The following is a 22,578-nucleotide window of genomic DNA, read 5'->3' on the forward strand; positions in this document are numbered from 1 at the left end:
GTTTTTCCAGAGACTTAATATGGTTCTGGCCATGTTTTCCTGACTACAAATCAGGTGCACAGGCCGACAAGGAGAGGAACAACAGGAAGGTCTATTTAAAGCTGGCAATTACTGCTTTTGACATATTGCCTATTACTGAGAATTTGTATTCTTCATATTTCCCCTCACAGGGTATTAAATTTTGATTAAACCCAAGGACCTCTGACTGTCTTCCATAAATAGGGAAAACTCTATAGAGTCCTAGGCAACGTTTTTATATGCAAAATGAGTTGCTAACTTATCATGCTAATTGTTCCGGTGTTTATCCCCTGAAGTCCTAACTGCTCCCTTTAGATTTGCAGTAAATCTTCCTACCAGCCCATGGCATTCTGGGTGATAAGCAGTATATTTTTTATAAGGTTCCATTTCCACAAACTATATCACTTCAAAAGGAAATTTATACCTCTATTTGCCAGGATCTCTGGCCAGAAACATCCAATGAAAAAATGAAAGAGGGTCTCAAAAATAAACAGAGGTCAATGTCACTGTTTCTGGGTGTCTAGGGTACAATCCAATCCTATAAAAATAACATCAGAACTCCCTGTGTACCAGGCCCTATGCTAAGTGCTGTGCACACACCATATTAGTCTTTCCAATAACCCAGTAAGGTGGGTGCCATTGCCTCTCAGGGTACTGATGAGAAGACTGACCAGCCAAATCCTTACATATGTTGACAGAGCCTGGATTTGAACTCAGATTCATCTGACCCCATGTGAAAGAAAGAAAGTGAAGTCACTGAGTTGTGTCCGACTCTTTGTGACCCCATGGAGTGTAGCCCACCAGGCTCCTCCATCCATGGAATTTTCTAGGCAAGAGTACTGTAGCGGGTTGCGTTTCCTTCTCCAGGGGATCTTCCCAACCCAGGGATCGAACCTGGGTCTCCCACATTGCGGGCAGACACTTTACCGTCTGAGCCACCAGCTTTTAAAAGGTCTCCTTGACTACTATCTTCACATGAGGAGGGATTATAATGGGAATCCCAACTTCAGATGTGTTACCAAGTCTGCGTCTGCTACATATTGTATTGACCCAACAAGAAGAAATTCTTTTTTACAAAGTATTTATTTATTTGGCTGCATTGGGTCTTGGTTACAGCATGTGGGGTCTTCTTTGTGTCATTGTGGCACATGGACTCTCCAGTTGCTCTGTGGGCTTAGTTGCTCCTTGACATGTGGGATCTTAGTTCCTGGATCAGGGATCAAACCTGCACCCCCAGTTTCGCAAAGTGGATTCTTAACCACTGGACTACCAGGGAATTCCCAAGAAGAAATTATGTAAGAACCATCTTGGAATCCTTCTAATCCATCGAAGCAAATCTTGAATTATTCCCCTGTATTTCTTCTATGTTTCTGCAAGAACGTGCTTCCAAGAACTCCCTTGGTTCTTGGACAGACATACTGAACCCACAACCCAGGTACCTTCCCCTTAGGCATCTCCAGATTGTTTAACTTAATTTTTCCCCAATACACAATATGTATATAATTCTTCTTCTACACATTTTATTTACTTTCCTCTTTAGTAATGAAAGTTTCTTGCTTAAAAAATGACTTTCACGTGAGTATTCATAGTCAATTTAGTTCAGTCGCTCAGTCATGTCCAACTCTTTGCGACCCCATGAACCGCAGCATGCCAGGCCTCCCTGTCCACCACCAACTCCCGGAGTCCACCCAAACCCATGTCCATTGAGTCGGTGATGCCATCCAACTATCTCATCCTCTGTCGTCCCCTTCTCCCCCTGCCCTCAATCTTTCCCAGCATCAGGGTCTTTTCCAGTGAGTCAGCTCTTCGCATCAGGTGGCCAAAGTATTGGAGTTTCAGCTTCAACATCAGTCCTTCCAATGAACACCCAGGACTGATCTCAATAGCAAAAAATTGGAAACAACCCTAGTGTTCATCAGCTGGTGAACAGACAAATAAAATGTGGTATATCAATACAATAGGACACTGCCCAGCAATAAGAAGAAATACTGATAAATGCTACACTATGGATAAACCTCATAAACATTATACTAACTGAAAGAAGTCAGCCACAAAAGAGCACATGTTGTATGATTCCATTCACGTAGAATGCCCAGAAAAGGCGAATCTATGTAGACAGGAAGCAAACTAATGACTGTTTGAGGCTGAGGGGTTGAGGGGAGGAGGATTAAGTGTAAAAGAGGTAGACGTGATTACACAGTGATAAAAATATTCTGAAATTGAGTTATGGTAATGGCTGCAAAACTTAGTAAATTCACTAAATATTAACAAATCATATATTTAAATCAGTTAATTTCACAGTACGTAAATTATACCCGAATAAAGTTGTTTACAAAATAATCAATTCATGGAGAACATTTTCAGTTACATAAAAATTGGTCAAACTCTTTGCACCATAAGCTCCTGGGAGACGAATTTCTTTATCCACACAGTGAAGATAGAAATTTCTAACTCAAATATAGTTACCTGAACATCAAATGAGATATTAAAATGAAAACATTTTGAAAACTGAAAAATGGCTGATAAAGATTCCTTTGACTTAGCAGTGGATAGAAATTATTTCATTCTCCCCTCTAGGTGGTGCTAGAACCTAAAAATGAGCATGCCACTGCTAAGTCCAGCTGTTTTCTACAAAATGACCTTTTCCTACGAGGCTACATCCCTAAAGGGAGTTTTTAGTCCACTGTCCTTCAGTCCAGAGGCTTCTCCTGAACTAATCTTAGGATAATAGACATCCAAGTTCAGTGTCAGCCTCCTAATATCTCACAAATTGTCAATTGCACTTTCCATGTTGCATGGTCCCCTCTTCGTCCTGGGGAATTAGCCCTCTGATTAAACCACATTCATCTTCCATTTCTCTCCATCTTCGTGGAAACTTTAGTTTCCAACATAATTGTATACTTCTGCTGCATTTTCAATACTCTCAAGTGCTTTTAGAGTTTCATTTAATTGGGAATGAGAGTCAGTTCACTAAATCATTTGTAAAATATCTCAAAAATAATCACAGGCCTAGCAAACATAGCCACATCAAGGAAGAAATGCCACAGAAGGGCCCTATCTGCTGGCCCCATGTGTTGGTAGAAGGAACAGCTAATGGGCTCTTACTTTGCTGTGGGCCATGTAGCTTTATGGGATTGCTGGGAGGCTCAGAGATAAGGATTCTGCCTGCAATGCAGGAGGTGCAAGTTCAATCCCTGGGTCAGGAAGATCCCCTGGTAAAGGGAACGGCCACCCACTCTAGTATTCTTGCCTGGGAAATCCCATGGACAGAGGAGCCTGGCGGGCTACAGTCCATGGGGTGCTAAGTCAGACATGACTTAGCGACTAAACAACAGTAAATATAGCTTTATACATAAGAAAATTCATGCTTCAAAAGCTGTAAGGTGAGAATCTATCTCATGTTCAAGACTTCAGTCTGAGTCCAGCTCCTTGTCTCCTCTTCGCTCTTTAAAAGAAAAAGAAAGGTTTTAAAATTACCTTTTTTGCTCTTCATCTGATGGTGTTTGGGAGTTGGTGATGGACAGAGAAGCCTGGCATGCTGCAGTTCATGGGGTTGCGAAGAGTCGGACACAACTGAGTGACTGAACTGAACTGATGGTGTTTGGAAACATTTGGTTCGAATAGGAGATCCAAGAGCCTGGAGTGCAAGGCATGTGGGCACTGCTGTGCAGCAAGAACACTCAGGGCCATTATATGAGCCCTGAACTCCTGCAGCTCTTGCTTAACTCAGTTCCAAGGGTGCCAGGGCTGGTCTTTCAAGGGAGCATGAAAGCCGAGGCTTGGGCCCCATGATGTGTCTTGCAAAGGAAAGAATACAGAAGCAGCACGAGAACACGTGCGCAGGAGTTGTGCACACAGACAGCTCATTATTGAGAATTCTTCACTGGTGAAAATGCTTTCCCACAGGGGGAAGGGTTTGAAAAACAGCTCTTGCTTATTGGAGCCTACTCTTCGGTGGAAACAAATCAGTTTTTAAAACACAATACCATAAAAGCTTTAAAAAGTGGTATTTAAGGAGCAGGGAAATAGCCTATGAGAAGTTAATGCAAAATCAATTCAGGCACACAATTTACATCTGCTGCGTTACCCAGAATGGCTCTCGTTCATAACTGGAAATCTATGGACCTAAATCTGAGGTGACTGGAAGGAGTTTTATGTCTTCTGGGATGTAGAAGATTTCTGCATAATCTATCACCGGGAGGGAAAATCTGTAAACCCTTTAAGGCCAGCAGAAGCTGGGGCCCTATCATTAGAAAATGCACATTTAAAATCACTCAACAGAGTAAGTGCTGTTCGCAGTTCTAGGCCTTTAAGCCTGGCCCTCTGTCCAAACCTGTAGTCTTTCCACACCCAGCAGGCTTTGTTTTCCCTAAACATAGTTCCTAGCAAACAATGAGCTGCTCCTGCTTTGAATGTTGATGGTGAGTGCCCGGGAAAGACACAGCCAAGCTCATTGCTGGGCTGGAGCTGGAGCCTGGCTTCTCCTGCAATCGGTGAGCAAACTCAGGGTCTGCTGTGGACCTTCCTTGTGAAGTTTGCCCACCCCCACCCCTTGGCATGATGCTGAGTGTTTAGTTCACCCAAACCATTGTGAGGGGCTTCTCTAGTGGTCAAGTGGTTAAGATTCTTCATTTCCAGGCAGGGGATCTGATCAGGGAACTAAGCTATTAATGATACACAGCATGGTGTGGCAACCCCCAAATTTTTTTAACTAAAAACAAACAAAAAAAAACAACAACCCAGTGTGAGTTCAGTTCAGTTCAGTCGCTCAGTCATGTCTAACTCTTTGCGACCCCATGAATTGCAGCACGCCAGGCCTCCCTGTCCATCACCAACTCCCGGAGTTCACTCAGACTCACATCCATCGAGTCAGTGATGCCATCCAGCCATCTCATCCTCTGTTGTCCCCTTTTCCTCTTGCCCCCAATCCCTCCCAGCATCAGAGAAAGTGTGAGTTAGTTATGCACAAAGCATCTTTAAAGTTCCAAGTTTTGAAATTACCTATAATGAGATCAAGAAGGAACATCAGAGGAGTGGAACAGGAAAACATGGTTTTGGGAGAGTCACTAGAATTGCAAGAAAAGGGAGTTTCAAGGAAGAGAAAGTTGGTAAGAGTGTCAAATGCCACAGAGAAGATGGGCAAGGTAAGGACCCTCTGTGCCCATGGGACCTGACCTTTAGGACAGCACTGTTCACCTGGGACTTCTCAGGTGGTACTAGTGGTAAAGAACCTGGCTGCCAATGCAAGAGACATAAGAGACATGGGTCTGATCCCTGGGTCAGGAAGATCCCCTGAAGGAGGGCATGGTAACCCACTCCAGTATTCTTCCCTGGAGAATCCCATGGACAGAGGAGCCTGGCAGGCTAGAGTCCATAGGGTTGCAAAGAGTCGGACATAACTGAAGCAACTTAGCACGCACACACGTCACCTGGGGAAATAATTCATGGGCACGGGAGGGAAGCCAAAGATTGAGTAAACGAAGCTGAACAGACAGCATGTGTTGGGCCGGTCTCCTCTTCTGAAGGGAAAAGGGAGGAGTTTGAGGTGGAAGCATTTAATGGAAAAGAGATATTTTCCCATTGTAAAGACTTTCTTGAGACGTGGCATGCCTCTATCCAGTGCTGAAATCACAGCCCAGGAACTGTGATCTGGCCATCCTTCTCTGAACAGCTCATGGTAGGGTTTCAATAAACATCTGTGGAAGTAAGCAAGCCTGCACTCTTAGAACGGCCTATATGCAAGCTGTTGAAAGCAAAATTAAAAAAAAAAATCATATTGAAATATTTCCACTCTGTTTTTTAAGGTTTTGCCCTTCTTAATTGTGTGACCTCGGACAAGTAACTTCTCTGGACCTCAATTTCCTCATGTATAAAAATGTGAAAGTGAATGGCTCATTAAACAGTGCACTCTTATACAACGAGCTTACTCTTACTCAGAGTAAGCTTAATATGCTTACTATACTTACTATACAGAGTATAATATGCTTAATATACTCTTACTCAGAGTATAATATGCTTACTCTTAGCTCAGAGTAAGCATATTATACTTTCTTGTTGTTATTCTTATTCTCTTCATAGCTATTTATCATCCTGGGAGCAACAGGAAACCTGTGACATCTGTACTGCTCATCCAAAGCAGTCCCAGAATATTTTTGCATGAGGGGAAAGGTTTGAAAAACAGCTCTTGCCTCCTGAAGACCCCCTTGGTGGAAACAAAATTGCTTTTAAAATGCAATACCTTAAAATGCAATCTCTTTAAAAAAATACTAACACAATTCCAAAAAAGCTCTTTAAAAAAAAAAGTCAATGCCAAGAATAAATCCTAAGATGTAGGTTCATCAATTATAATAAGTATACCTCTCTGGTGGGATGTTAGTAATGTGGGGGGGCAGGGAATCTGCAGAAAATCTTTGTACTCTCTGCTCAGGTTTGCTGTGAACCTAAAACTTCTCTAAAAATACAGTCTTTTTTAAAAACTGAAGTATAGTTGATATACAATGTTGTATTTTAGTTTAAGTATATAACAAAGTGCTTCAGTTACATACTTTTTCAGATTCTTTTCCATCATAGGTTATTATAAGATATTGAACATAGTTTCCCACACTCTATAGTAGATCCTTTTTTATCTATTTTATATATAGTAGTGCGTATCACCAGATACAGATTGATTATATTCTTTGCAGATAAAGATGGAGAAGCTGTATACAGTCAGTAAAAACAAGACTGTGGCTGAGATCATGAACTCCTTATTGTCAAATTCAGACTTAAATTAAATAAGTTGGGAAAACGACTAGACCATTCAGGTATGACCTAAATCAAATCACTTACGATTATACAGTGGAAGTGAGAAATAGATTTAAGGGACTATATCTGATAGGTAGAGTGCCTGATGAACTATGGACGGAGGTTCATGACATTGGACAAGAGACAGGGATCAAGACCATCCCCATGGAAAAGAAATGCAAAAAGGCAAAATGGCTGTCCGAGGAGGCCTTACAAATAGTTGTGAAAAGAAGGGAAGCCAAAAGCAAAGGAGAAAAGGAAAGATATAAACATCTGAATGCAGAGTTCCAAAGAATAGCAAGGAGAGATAAGAAAGCCTTCCTCAGTGATCAATGCAAAGAAATAGAGGGAAACAATAGAATGGGAAAGACTAGAGATCTCTTCAAGAAAATTAGAGATACGAAGGGAACATTTCATGCAAAGATGGGCTCAATAAAGGACAGAAATGGTATGGACCTAATAGAAGCAGAAGATATTAAGAAGAGGCCAAGAATACACAGAAGAAATGTACAAAAAAGATCTTCATGAGCCAGATAATCATGATGGTGTGATCACTCACCTAGAGCCAGACATGCTGGAATGTGAAGTTAAGTGGGCCTTAGGAAGCATCACCACAAACAAAGCTAGTGGAGGTGATGGGATTCCAGTTGAGCTATTTCAGATCTTAAAAGATGATGCTGTGAAAGTGCTGCACTCACTATGCCAGCAAATTTGGAAAGCTCAGCAGTGGCCACAGGAATAGAAAAGGTCAGTTTTCATTCCAATCTTTCTTTCATTCCAAAGAAAGGCAATGCCAAAGAATGCTCAAACTACTGCACAATTGCACTCATCTCACACGCTAGTAAAGTAATGCTCAAAATTCTCCAAGCCAGGCTTCAACAGTATGTGAACCATGAACTTCCAGATGTTCAAGCTGGATTTAGAAAAGGCAGAGGAACTAGAGATCAAATTGCCCAACATCCGCTGGATCATCAAAAAAGCAAGAGAGTTAAAAAAAAAAACAACACACATCTATTTCTGCTTTATTGACTATGCCAAAGCCTTTGACTGTGTGGATCACAACAAACTGGAAAATTTTTCAAGAGATGGGAATACCAGACCACCTCTTGAGAAATCTATATGCAGGTCAGGAAGCAACAGTTAGAACTGGACATGGAACAACAGACTGGTTCCAAATCAGGAAAGGTGTACATCAAGGCTGTATATTGTCACCCTGCTTATTTAACTTTTATGCAGAGTACAACATGAGAAATGCTAGACTGGATGAAGCACAAGCTAGAATCAAGATTGCCAGGAAAGATATCAATAACCTCAGATATGCAGATGACACCACCCTTATGGCAGAAGGCAAAGAAGAACTAAAGAGCCTCTTGATGAAAGTGAAAAGGAGAGTGAAAAAGTTGTCTTAAAGCTCAGCATTTAGAAAACGAAGATCATGGCATCTGGTCCCATCACTTCCTGGGAAATAGATGGGGAAACAGTGGAAACAGTGACAGACTTTATTTTTGGGGGCTCCAAAATTACTGCAGATGGTGACTGCAGCCATGAAATTAAGAGACGCTTACTACTTGGAAGGAAAGTTATGACCAACCTAGACAGCATATTAAAAAGCAGAGATGTTACTTTGCCAACAAAGGTTCATCTGGTCAAGGCTATGGTTTTTCCAGTGGTCATGCATGGATGTGAGAGTTGGACTGTGAAGAAAGCTGAGGGCCAAAGAATTGATGCTTTTGAACTGTGGTGTTGGAGAAGACTCTTGAGAGTCCCTTGGACTGCAAGGAGATCCAACCAGTCCATCCTAAAGGAGATCAGTCCTGGGTGTTCATTGGAAGGACTGATGCTGAAGCTGAAACTCAAGTACTTTGGCCACCTTATGCAAAGAGTTCATTTGAAAAGACCCTAATGCTGAGAAAGATCAAAGGTGAGAGAAGAAGGGGATGACAGAGGATCAAATGGTTGGATGGCATCACTGACTGGATGGACATGAGTTTGACTAATCTTCGGGAGTTGGTGATGGACAGGGAGGCCTGACATGCTGCAGTCCATGGGGTCGAAAGAGGCGGACACGACTGAGCAACTGAACTGAACTGAACTGAGTGTGTATCTATTAATCCCAAACTCCTAATTTATCCCTCACTCCCACTTTTCCTCTTTGGTAAACATGGTTTATTTTCTGTCTCTGAGTCTATCTCTGTTTTGTAGATAAGTTCGTTTGTATCCTTTTTTTAAGATTCCACATGTAAGTGATATCATATCATATTTGTCTCTCTCTAAGTATGATAATCTGTAGGCCATCCACGCTTCTGCAAATGGCATTATTTCATTCTTTTTTATGTCTAAAAAAATAATCTTTAAAAAAAGTCTGACAGCAATGCTCTATCTAATCACATTTGTAGAAGAGAGCAGCCCCTGTGTCATTGCCAGGAAGATGGTAGACCAGCTGTGCCAGGGCAGCTGTGGCTCTGGATTACTGAAGTGGGGGGAGACAGCCTCTGTGTTCTGTGAAAGGCAGCCAGAGGAATGGACTAGGATGGGTGCAAGCCTGAGACTGGAGTCTGACAGCACCTAGTGTACTATATTCTGTTGATCTTTCTGTATATTTAGGATGGAAGTGAACTCCTGGGAGAAGCCTCCAGGTTGGACTCAGGCTACATGGAGTGCCCCATACTCTTGCTCATGACCATGATGTGGTGTACTGTGGAGTTTCTTAGAAAACACCCTAAAACGGGACAGCATAGCAATCTTATAGAAGTAGGCTGTCGATAGCAGAGGCCAGGGAAGGTATGCTAAGAGGTGACGGCCTTGCCTTGCTAATTGTACAGGCCTATTTTGAATTTTGGCCTCATCACATGGCTGACTGACCTTAGGCAAGTTACCTAACTTCTGACACTCAGCTCCTCGTATGTTGAATGAGGGTAATAATAAGATCTGACTCAAGGGTTAAAGGGAGGTTCTGGAGAGATAGTGTGTATATAAGGCCCTTTATGAAGGCTTCCCTGGTGGCTCAGTGGTAAAGAATTTACCTGCAATGCAGGAGACTGGGACGGGAAGAAATGGCAGCAAACTCCAGTATTTTTGCCTGGAGAATCCCATGGAGAGAGGAGCCTGCTGGGCTAGTCCATGGGGTCGAAAAAGAGTCAGATACAACTTAGTGACTTAACAACAACAACAGGCACTACAGTGCTCAGTGAACAGTGGCTGATTTTTTTTCTTTTTTTAAAATCAGTGAATCTAACTCATACTACCCTCTGCTTTGTCCTTCATGGAAAAACAAACACATTTCTACCTGTTACTTCCAATTCCTGGTGTTTCATTAGCCTTGTGAGAAGATTTCCTAATGGAAATTTCCTTCCTTATTCTCACAAAGATCCAGGATTGAATGGGGGGAGAGTTAGTGATAAAATTGTTTTTCTTCTTTCTAAAGGTCAGAAGCTAAGTCCATGTTTCTCTTGTTCGTTTCTCTCTGACTCATCCTCATGCCGGAAGCAAATTGTGTATTTCCTGTCTCATTTTCAAAGTCAGAAAAATGGGCTTTATTGAACCATTTTTTTCTGCCTGCATTTCAGCACAACCTTCTGTTTGGGGACATTCTATAAACTGCAGCGGCATGTTTTGCTTCCAGTTTCCTCTTTCAGACGTTTTAGATTCCTTTCCAGCAGTCAGAAATGGGGGATGTATTTCTCCAGGGGTGTGTCATGGAGAACAATACCAGAGAGCAGTGATTCTCACCTCAGGGTGACTTCGCCCCCAGAAGACATTTGTCATTGTCTGGAGACATTTTTGTTTGTCACAACTGGGGGCTCTGGTGGCTCCTGGATTTCATGAGTAGAGGCCAGGGGTGCTCTAAACCTCCCACAATGCATAAGACAGGTCCCCACAACAAAGAATCATCTGGCCCACATGCCAATAGTCCTGAAGCTGAGAAACCCTGCCGTAAAGATATGTTAACTTTTCTCATGTACTTTTTCTTTTTACATTTTTGTCCTTGGTCTCAGTTTTCTTTATCCCACCTAATCCAACCTCCTTCCCTCTCTCCTGTAGATCCTACTCTCCTTCCCCTTCCTACCACTAAGTCTTTTTCATTCTGTCTTCTCTATCTATCTTCTCATTGTTTGATGATCCTCCGAAGTTCATGAAAAATACTCATGAATTTGCTTTTCCAGCTCAGTCACTAATTCACCATGTGCCTTGGGCTGGCCATTCTAAGTCTCTGGGCTTCAGCTTCCTCCCTGTACAAGGGCATAGGACTGAATGACCTTTAAGGCTCAAATCTGTGACTGACAATTGTCATGACAATTCAAATGCCTAACACTCTTACAAGAAAGTCTTAGTGTGAGAGAGGACCCCTATTAAAGTACACTGGGTTTATCTCTAAATTGTGAGAAAAATAAAGAAATATGTTTACCCGAGTGTGGGAGTATAGGGAAATTCAATCTTGCAAAGGCAATTAGGGAAAAGATAAAATCTATGGGAAAATTAAATGAGCTAAAAAGATAGGTTGCAGCATTATTTGTAATAATAAATAGTTGTAAACGATATAAATAGCCAATAATTGTGGACTGAGACCAAAAAAAAGTATGGTATAATTATATGATGAAATACCATTCAGCTGTTAATAATAATTAGAAAGTTTTTAACAATGTGGAAAATACTTAGATGAAGATAACAAAATCATATGTAGTTTATACTCATATTTACTGAAAGCATTTTCTAGAATGAACATTTTTGAATTAAATTATTTTGTCCTTTCTTACTTCAAAGGTAATACATATTTATTTGTAAATGATTTCAAAAACTCAGATAAAACAAAAGAAGAAATTACCTATAATTTGACCACCAGAGTTAACCCTGAGCTATCTTTGCAGTCTTTTTGCATTCTATTTTTAAAATAATAATAGTGTTATATGTTTTTGTGACCTGCCTTTCCTTTGCTTGGGCTTGCCTGGTAGGTCGGATGGTAAAGAATCTGCTTACAATGCAGGAGACCTGGGTTTGATCCCTGAGTTGGGAAGATCCCTGAAGAAGGAAATGGCAACCCCTTCTAGTATTCTTGCCTGGAGAATTCCATGGACAGAGGAACCAGGCGGGCTATAGTCCATGGGGTTTCACAGAGTCAGACATGACTGAAAGACTTTCACTTACACTTTTTTTTTCTTTCATTTTTTGCTTTCCTTGTCATCATAGTCTTCTGTGAAGGCATTTATTTTAATTGCATAACTCCTTTGTATCTGCACTGGATCAAGTTAGGGGAAAGTACATAAACTTTTAAACAATGAGGAGTGCCAAGTCACAGTTAGGAGCTTGGTGGACCTGAATGTTCTTCTCTTCGTGACTAATCAGTGGAGTCTCCCTCAGGGGGCAGCTTCAGTTATGTTGGGCTTGGCAGCTCCTATCACAGAATCATCAAATGGCAAGTTGAGTGGGGATCTTGGAAGTCATGTAATGCAACCCATTTCTCTCTCTCTGGACATCCCCACTCAATGGATGAGTGCGGCTCTAACCTTCCAACTAACCTATGACCTGGTGTACTTGGGTTGATCCGCCCAGAGCAGGAGAACCATGTGACTCTCTACTCCCCTCCAGCTCCCTCTCCCCTCTGTCCCCAATGCATCTGGCTGACATGATGGGCCTGCCTGTTTTCCAAACCCTTTCTCCCCGGATAGGGGTGGGGGGCCTCAGGGCCTTCTTGCCACTGGGTTCCCATGACACAGGCTCAGTCTCAGACACTCTTCCCTCTGTGATTCACTGCCAAGTCTGCATTCTGCTTTCCTGTCTGGGGATGTTATGACATCAGATTTATCTGGTAAAAGAGGGAGAAAAATGCTTACCAGCTCATTTTTCTACTGCGGGCACTCTGAAAAATCTTCTAAAGTTCTCACAGCCTCACCACTGGGATCAAAGCCTCAAAAAGCCCTCTAGGACACTCCTCTGGTCAAGGCCACCTGGCCTGAGTGAAATTCCAAAGAAGACAAAACGGCTTTGTTTCAGAAACCCCTCCCTCTGTGTCCATCTCCCATTTCAGACTCCATTTCCCAGTGCTCTCCTAGCAGAGGAATTTTCCCATCTGCTGGCAGTTGTAAAGATATCTATGTGCACACGTGTGCTAAGTCGCTTCAGTCATGCCTCTCTCTTTGCAACCCCATGGACTATGGCCTGCCAAGCTCCTTTGTCCATGGGATTCTCTAGGTAAGAATACTGGAGCGGGTTGCCATTTCCTTCTCCAGGAATTCTTCCCAGCACAGGGATTGAACCCATGTCTCTTATGTCTCCTGCATTGGCAGTAGGGCTCTTCACCACTAGCACCAATCCAAGACATGTCAGGATAACTATGGGACCCTAGGTGTCTCCTAGGGGCTGTTTGACTGAGGCACTTATAGGGCTTTCACCACAGGCTTTACCCCCTTCACTCACCCCTGAAGGGTTGAGGTAGAGGGGAAGCCAGAATTCAGGAAGCCTCGAGTGTGCCAAGCATGGTGCCCAGTGCTTTCTGTAGGTTTCTGCATTTATTCCTCACAGCACAGTGCACTGCACATTGTTAATCCAATTTTAATACAGAAGAACTGGGACTTTAAGAGATTAAGTCATTGACAGAGGAGCAGAGTCAGGATTTGAACTCAAGGCTGCTGATTCTAACATTACATCACAATGTTGCCTTCCCGTAAGATCAGTGCCTGTGCATTTGGTTACCCAGTGCAGTATTCTTAGGGATTCCCTGGTGGCTCAGACAGAAAAGAGTCTGCTTGCAACGCAGGAGACCTGAGTTCGATCTCTGAGTTGGGAAGATCTCCTGGAGAAGGAAATGGCAACCCACTCCAGTATTCTTGCCTGGAAAAATCCCATGGCCAGAGGAGCCTGGTGGGCTACAGTCCATGGGGTTGTGAAGAGTCAGACACGACTGAATGACTAAGCACACATGCTTTTTCAAAGAAAAACAGAATGCCTGAGCCCTAAATCAGTGCGCTTCTGTGCTCCAGCTCATAGGTTAATACAAATGTCTTTGCACACGTTAAACATTTCTAATTTTTTGCTCCAGACATCAGGAAGGCTGTAAGTTAAAAGGACAAGCAAAGTCTCCTCCAATTCACTAGTAATGACTCTAACTACTCCCTCTCCTGCCTCCCTTGTCCTTTTGCAGTTGCTTCCCCAGAGTCACAAAAGTGAGCCTGGAGGACCTGGAGCATTAGTTCTCAAAGTGTGTTCCTCAGACCAACAACAGCAGCATCTCCTGGGAATTTGCTAGGAATGCAGTTTCTGGGACTCTGTTCCAGATTTGAATCAGAAACTCCAAGGGTGGGGCCCACAATCTGTATTTTAACAAGCCCTCTGGGTGGTTCTGATGTGCTAAAGCTGAAGAAGTACTGACCTAGAGAATGACTGGCACAGACCCTTGGCTCTAAGCCCTCATCCAAACAGCTGCTGAGCTCTGTGGATGCTGCCTCTGCCTCCAGGCTTGTGTGCTTTGTCCTGACTCAGGTCCAGTGAACTCTTGTCTGCCCTGCGGTAGTGCCTCCCAGTAACTCACCTCTCATCCCTCACTGTCGCCCTCTGGTATTGCCCTGTCTCTCCACTCTGATGATGTCGTGTGGCTATTGGAATAAAATCCAAATTCCTTAGCCTGATACTCAAGATCCTCCAAAATATGCACCAGACCTTTATTTTTAGTCTTATGTCCTACTTATCCTCCCCTTTATGTATCCTGTACCCAAATGGTGCAAGAATGACTCCTTGTTTGTTACAGATTTATACTTTCTCACTTCTGTGCCTTTGCTTATGCTGTTGTTCCCTCTGCCTGGAATTGCCTCCATTTATCCCCATGTAGCTGTTAAGTTTCAGCCCACATGTCATCTCCTCCATAAAGTCTTTCTTCATCCTTCTAAATACTTCCTATTCTTAAAAAAAAAAAAAAATTGAAGTACTTTATTTAATTCCCTATAGAATTAAGTTAAAATTTTGTCCTTTTGCACTTTTAAGTTATTTCATTGAAATACAATTGACCTACAGCATATGTTAGTTCCAGATGCGTAGTATAGTAATTCGATATTTCTATACATTATATGATCTCCCTTCCTTCCTTTTGAATTCATAGAATTTATATTTACTTCTCTTATGGTGCTGATTAAATTATACTTTATGCCTCCTTGTGAAGGAGGCATATTTTATATGTTTTATATCTGTCATACCTTATACTTTATATTTCCCTTCCAGGGGGTAAGATGACAGAGTTGTGCTTTTTTCCATCTTTGCATTTCCTACACCCACAGTGACAGAGCTTAATAGGTGGTTGTTGAATGAATGAATGAGTGAATGAATGAATGTTGGATCCACATAAATAAAACTGAAAGATTTTTCATCCCCTATTCTAAATAAGCCTATCAGAAGTAAATGATATTGCTGTGTTTCTAACAAAATAGTGTCCATTTTATCTCCTCTAAAACTGGGCCAGTTAGAAAGATTAGATTGTAGCCCAAAGTTTTCAGGGTGATGGTGTGGGTAGAAACGGATTGTTCCCATAATATCTGTGGCTTAAGTAACAATACAGGAGAATGAAATGACAATTTTGTTACAAACCTTCGCCTTGAATAGCATAATGGACACCCAAGCCCCAATAGGTTCTCTGAGTAAGCAAAGGGAGAGTAAAGCAGCAATGATTTTCAAGGAAACAATTGGTGGAACCTTGGAAGTCCCCAGTCGAAGCTGCTGGCCTGGCTTCAGTCCAAAGTTAGGAAAGAGATTTCTGCTCAGACAAAGTTAATTATGTAGACCATGTAATATTCCGCTCCATCTTGACATGGCCTTGACTCATTGAAGACCTTCCTCCATATGGGCTGGAAAATGTGACTAAGCACAATTTTTTGGGCCCTCAGCCATGGAGCACCAGCAACAATGTTCTAAGCTCTGAACGAAACCAGGGCAGAAACGATAACTCTGGGTCCCTGGCCTTACTGTTCAGTAGGAGGGGCTGTAACTGTGGAGAAGCAGAAGTGTCTGATGTTCATCTAGGAGAGTCTGAAAACCCAATTGTTAGACAAGCAATCTCCCCTTTTTCCGGCTCTGGGATTCTAGTTCTGTGTGGTTGCTTGACTTGCTTCCTCACGCTGACTCAACACTTGTTTGTTCTTGGAAAAGACTTCATCATCTTTCTAAACCTCACTTCAAGAGGGCAGAGGGCAGAGGGCCTGTTCTCTCCAGCCTCCACTTGGGCAGAAGGAAGAATTTGGAAAGGACACCAGGTCACAGAGTCAAGCCTGGCTGGCATGGCTCCACTTGAAGGAAAGTGAGTGGACGCTTCTGCTTCCACCTCACTGAGCAGGATGTCTCCCCAACCATGAGCAGCTCTTTCTGGCTGATATCTCAGCCCTGGCACTTTTCTGTCGCACGTGGTGGCTTCAAGTGCTAAGTCTCTGTGTGACCCTCCACTGTTCCTGCTTTGTTTTCTGCGGCATGAAGTTTCTTATAATAAGGCCCTAGAATCCTTTTGTGTATATTGCTGAGAGTCCTTCCTGTGAATGTTTTGAGTTCCTAGACACTTGTTTTTAGCAGGATGCTTAACAGTCCCTCCTGTATCTCAAGATGATTTCCTAGGCAGGCTGACCACATTGGAGTTGGTGTCTCTAACTGTGAGGCAATCTTCAGCAGTGTCAGAAAGTGTTCTTGTAAGGATCTTCCTGGTGGTTCAGTGGTTCAGACTCTGCACTTCCAATGCAGAGGATACAGGTTCGATCACTGGATGGAACCAAGACCCTGCATGCTGCATGGTGGGTTGCTGTTGTTCAGTCGCTAAGTCATGTCTGACTCTGTGACCCCATGGCCTGCAGCACACCAGGCTTCCCTGTCCATCACCATCTCCCGGAGTTCACTCAAACTCATGTCCATTGAGTCGGTGATGCCATCCAGCCATCTCATCCTCGATCATCCCCTTCTCCTCCTGCCCCCAATCCCTCCCAGCATCAGAGTCTTTTCCAATGAGTCAACTCTTCGCATGAGGTGGCCAAAGTATTGGAGTTTCAGCCTCAGCATCAGTCCTTCCAATGAACACCCAAGACTGATCTCCTTTAGGATGGACTGGTTGCATGTCCTTGCAGCCCAAGGGACTCTCAAGAGTCTTCTCCAACACCACAGTTCAAAAGCATCAATTCTTCGGCACTCAGCTTTCTTCACAGTCCAACTCTCACATCCATACATGACCATTGGAAAAAACCATAGCCTTGACTAGACGGACCTTTGTTGGCAAAGTAATATCTCTGCTTTTCAATATACTATAACGTGTACTCACACACAAATACGTGTTAAAAGGATAGATATTAAGTATTAACGGTAGCTATCTCTAGTAAGTGGGTGGGGTTTTGTGTTTTGATTTTTCTCTCCTGGTACATATTTTTATTTTCCAAAACTCTTACCATGAAGAGATTTTGTTTTGGTGATAAGCAAAGAGTAGTGCATATTTTCAATTTTCTAAATAAATAGGTCCTTGGGGAAAAAAAGTTTGCAGGAGGATCCCTAGATTGGTACCTACAGGGGTTCAGATACACAGCAGGATCCTCTGGTCTTAGCAATATGGTGCGAGTGAGCAGGGGCTGCTGGGGCTTTGCAAAAGCCCAACATGTGAGGCAGGTGGGACCTTGGCTTCATCCCTCTCCAGCCATGGTTGACACCAAAGGAGTGAGTCAGGTGGCAGGAAATCCTCAAGGCTCTGGCAGGCAGGCTTTCTGCCTCAGATTTGCAACTGAAGCCACAGGGCAGGAGGCACAGTGGCCCCCACTCTGAGGAATGAGGGGCCATCAGAGGGCTGACAAGTGGTCCCCTACCTTCTCTCAGCCCCCTCTTTACTGTGCAGAGTGAGTTCTGCACCAATTTCAGCAAAGCTCTTAGGTATTAATGTTCTCTAAGTGCTAGGTCCATTTTGTAAACACCCAGTTTCAGACAAATCGCTTGTTTTCCATGGCCTGACTAGATTAAGTGCTAGAATTTTGAAAGATGCCATTTACCTGGGATGTTTGGGAAAGTTCACATAATTGTGCTCCTGGCTCCTTTCATTTCCATTCCTGCCTCTTGTTTCCACCCTAACCTGTTAAAAGGGTCAAGCACGCTCATTTTTGTAACTACTCTATGGAAAGGCAACCATCAGTGTGGCTCCAATGCACATTTTAGCCAGAGGCAAAGAGCCCTGAACACACTGCATCCTTGAGAACTGCCTTGTGTGGCAGCATTAGGGGTCTCCATGCCCTGAATCTGGGATGGGATAGGCTGGAGCAGAGCAAGACCCATTACTCCTGGTACTGCTCCCGTTACTCCTCGGTCTTGCAGAATTCCTCAACTTCTCTTCATCTTGCTGTCTCTTCATCGCGCAGATGGATATAACAAGGGAAATGTGTGTATGGGGTACTTGCTCTCTTGCTGAAGCTCATGTTTTCTAGATGGTGCTACACAGTCTGTTTCAAGCTTGAGCCTGAACACATGGTCATTTAGCATAAACTTTTCATTTTATTTTTAACACCAAAGCACTTAATAACTCCTCTTTCCCTAATGTGTGCTCCCCCCAATAAAGACCACTTATTTATAGTCCCAGGGCAAAATTCTTGGTTTGTGGGAATACATTGGCACTGCTCCCAAGTCTGCTTTAAAAATCTAGTGGTTCCAGGACTTCCCTGGTGGTCCAGTGGCTAAGATTCCTCGCTCCCAAAGCAGGGGGACAATTTTCAGTCCCTAGTCAGGGAACTAGATCCCACATGCCGCATCTAAGAGTTCACATGCCTCAGTTAAAGATCCTGCATGCCACGACTGAGATTTGGCACAGCTAAAATTAATTAATTAGAACTAAATTAATTTAATTAAAGAAATAAAATCTAGTGTTCTAAGTCAAATCTCAGAGGTTTGTTAGGAAATAATAATAGGAATAAAAAGTAGAGTATTTTTATTAATGGTGAATCTGAACAGACAGCTAGAAGTCATATCTAACATGTGAGTGGCTAAGAATTTTAAAATCTTATTCCACAGCTTAAGTCCAATAAAACTATAACCCAAGGCATTTTTTAGGAAGTATTGAATCTCTTTCCTTAATGGCTAAACTCTGTGGTCCCGACCAAATGTTCCCATCTCTGCTAAACCACTGAAAATCATATTACAAAAAAATTAAATGACATAAGCCTTCTATCCTCCCTATGAGAGATTTCATAATATCTTGAAAAGGAAATGTGATTTTAAGAGATGAGACTAGCATCATCTCAACTGCATTTAAAAAGATATTCCTAAAAGCTTCGGCACATCAAAGAAAACCATCAACAAAATGAAAAGGAAAATAGGAAGAAATATCTGCAAATCATATATCTGATAAGGAGTTAATATTCAAAATATATATAGAGCTCATAAATTGCAAAAACAAAAAAACCAACTGGTTTTTAAATGGGCAAAGGTTCTGAACAGACATTTTTCCTAAGAAGACATATAGATGGTCAACAGGTACATGAAAAGATGCTGAACATCACTAATCACTAGAAAAATGCAAGTCAAAACCACAGTGAGATATCACCTCAACCTGTCAGAATGGCTATTATCAAAAGACAAGAGATACCAAGTTTTGGTGAGGATGCAGAGAAAAAGGGAACCCTGTGCACTCTTGGTGGGAATGTAGATTGGTGCAGCCACTATGGAGAACCATGTGGAGCTACTAAAAAATTAAAAATAGAACTACTATATGACCCAGCAATTCCACTTCTCAGTATTTATCCAAAGAAAATGTAAACACTAATTTGAAAAGATGTATGCGCTCTATGTGCATTGCAGCATATTTTCAATAGTCAAGATATGGATGCTTCTTGATGATGAATGGATAAAAAGAGGTGAATACAAGGAATACTATTAAGCAAGAAAGACAGAATTAAACCTTGCCATTTGCAATGACATGGATGATCCTTGAAGGAATTTAGCATAGTGTAAAAAAGTCAGAGAAAGACAAATACTGTTATGATCTCACTTATATATAGAATCTAAAAGCAAAATTAAAACAAAAGCCTACTGACAATGAAAAACCAAGCTCATAGATAGAGAAAACAGATTGGTGGTTGCCAGAGATGGGGAGCGGGCAAAATGGGCAAAGAAAGTCAAAAGGTACAAACTTCCAATTATAAAATAATTAAGTCACAGGGCTGTAACCTAGCCTGGTAACCACAGTTAATAATTCTATGTGTGTTAGTCACTCAGTCGTGTCCGACTCTTTATTATCCCATGGATAATATTACCCGCTAGGCTCCTCTGTCCATGGGATTCTCAAAGCAAGAATACTGGAGTGGGTTGCCATTTCCTACTGCAGGGGATCTTCCTGACCCAGGGATCGAACCTGAGTCTTCTGTATTACAGGCAGATTCCTTATCATCTGAGTCACTAGGGAAGCTCTAGTAATAATACTATATTGCATATTTAAAAGTTGCTAAGAGAGTGGATCTTAAAAGTCTTCATCATAAGAAAAAATTTTTTATAACTAAATAGGGTGACCCATATTAACTAGACTTATTATGGTGATCATTTTACAATATGTACAAATATTGAATCATCATTCTATACACCTGAAATACAATGTTAAATGTCAATTATGCCTCAATTCTTAAAAAAGATATTAGCATGCACAGGAAAATTCTCCAGAAAATGTGCTAAAATGAAACCTTTAGGTAGTGACGTTATGGGTGATTATTTGCTCCCTTTGTTCTCCACAGTGAGTAGACTTTACTTTCATGATCAGGAAGAAGATTAACCATTTCAGAAAGGAACGTTGAAGGCTAAGCCACATTCCTATGGGACTCATGGAATCAGCTCGGTTTTAATCTGCAGTTGGGTCCTTTTTAACAATTGCCTCAGTTATCTGTTTGGCCAACAGATCTTTGAGGACACGCAACTGCCTGGGTCGTGTTTAAGAGAAATATGTTTTTTCAGCCACAAAAGAAAATTCCAAGTTGTCAGGGGGGGCCAACCTTATAAAAAGAAAGCTTTTGAGAAAGAAGCCATTTTCCCCACCCTTCATGCATTCCACCCCATGACCAGTACTGCGTTAATGACAGAACTCCTGTGTGCAAACGTGTGTGGGGAAGTTTCTACAATACAGGGTTGCATTGTACAAAGAGCCTGTGTTCCGGAGGCCCACGGCAGCTGTGTGCCCTCGGGTCAGCATGAACAGATTCCTCTGCAGAAAGAGAGCCCCCCAGAGAGCTCAATGAAAGCTACTCAACTAGGAAAGCATGCAGTAAGAGCTGGAAGTTTAGAGATCTACAGAAGGTAGCTCTAGAAACCGTTTAGAGTATTCAAAGCCTACCTTTAAGACCCCTCTCTAACTTAAATCTGGGTGGAGGGTTTGGCGGGGGGAGAAATTCTCCCACTGCATTTACCTACCTTTTCTTTCCCATCTCTCTTTCCTCCATCATTGATTCACAACTTCCTGTTGACAAGAGCTCCTTTGCCCTGTGGGTGATTTTTCCTTTGTTCTTGTTTTAATTGCTAAGTCCCGTCCAAATCTTTTGCAACGCTATGGACTATAGCTGCCAGCCTCCTCTGTCCAGGGGGATTCTCCAGGCAAGAATACTAGAGGGGGTTGCCATTTCCTTCTCCAGGGGATCTTCATGACCCAGGGGTTGAACCCACATCTCCTGCATTGCAGGCAGATTCTCTACCACTGAGCCACTTGGAAAGCCTGATTTCCTCTTGCTGACCTCTAAGAGTCGAGGAAAGGGTGGCCCAGTGGGTAAGACTCCATGCTTCCAATGCAGGGAGCTTGGGTTCGATCCCTAGTTGGGGAACTAAGATCCCATATATTGCATGGTCAAAAAAAGAGAAGAGTCAAGGAGACAGAATTAGAAAGTAAATCAGGGACCTAAGCTATGTGCGATCATTTGCTGTGTACAAAGAGATAGAAGAGGCTAATTCTGTGACTGACATGGACAGTGTGACTGTCAGGAATCTACAGGAAGAGGGCTAGGAGGTTATACCACCAGCTCACCAATGGAAGAGTCTGGAAAACACTCCAAGGTTCAGAGTTCTGAATTCTTCTCCTGTCTGACTGTTGAGTCTTATCAACCTCCAACGATCCAGATTCTCTGGTGATCCGGGCTGGAAGCAGAATAAGAGATCATGTTACCTAGGGATTGCCACCTCAAATGCCTACAGAGTTCTGGAAAGTGACAAAAATGAGTGAGGAACACTGGGTAGAAGGTCACAAGCAATGGTGGGGGCTGGGGCAAACCGGAAATATAGGCATTTACAAAAACACTGTGTGCGCCAAAGAAAACAGGGCTGCTAGCCAACATCGTCATGCAGGCTGCTCATGTGTGACATATGGCTCCAAACTAATCCAAACTAATTTCCTGTATGAAGAAATAAAGGCTCAGAGAGGTGAAGTGACTCACTCCGGGTCACACAGCCTCGCAGCGGTGGAGCCGGTCCTGACAGCCCAGTCTGAACTTTGTGCCGGGGCTCTCCCCACCCCACCATACAACCCCTTAACCTGCCCTTGGCTGAAGCTGGATCACCCAACGGTGTACCTCTCTCCTCCAGTGAAAGCTGATAGCAGGCATTTTAGTGCGACTCAGGGACCTTTTTCCTATAACTCCACATTCCCGTTTTACCTAAGACTCAAACCAGTTGCAAATGCCACCATCAGTTGTAGCTTTCCCACACCCTGATTTCTTCCTTGCACAGCATGCAAAGTATTTTCTTCTGTTGGGTTTCCCTCTGGGTACAATTTGAGAACTGGTTGCTACTCATTCCAAGGCTTCAGGCAACAAAACTACAGTTTAG

At 42.6% G+C, this 22,578-nt stretch overlaps 1 protein-coding gene and 1 long non-coding RNA gene across 3 annotated transcripts in view; one reads left to right on the forward strand and one right to left on the reverse strand.

Moving 5' to 3' along the window:
• Positions 1–22,578, forward strand: part of PLD1 (phospholipase D1) — a 274,854-nt gene that overhangs the window by 241,951 nt on the left and 10,325 nt on the right. The window lies entirely within an intron of this gene.
• LOC113892448 overlaps positions 1–22,578 on the reverse strand; it is a 105,988-nt gene that overhangs the window by 15,922 nt on the left and 67,488 nt on the right. The window contains exon 3 of the long non-coding RNA XR_003511058.1: positions 21,782–21,891. This is a non-coding gene — a long non-coding RNA (uncharacterized LOC113892448). The remainder of the gene's footprint in view (positions 1–21,781; positions 21,892–22,578) is intronic.

Source organism: Bos indicus x Bos taurus, chromosome 1 (genome assembly GCF_003369695.1).
Source record: "Bos indicus x Bos taurus breed Angus x Brahman F1 hybrid chromosome 1, Bos_hybrid_MaternalHap_v2.0, whole genome shotgun sequence".
Taxonomy (NCBI): Eukaryota; Metazoa; Chordata; class Mammalia; order Artiodactyla; family Bovidae; genus Bos; species Bos indicus x Bos taurus.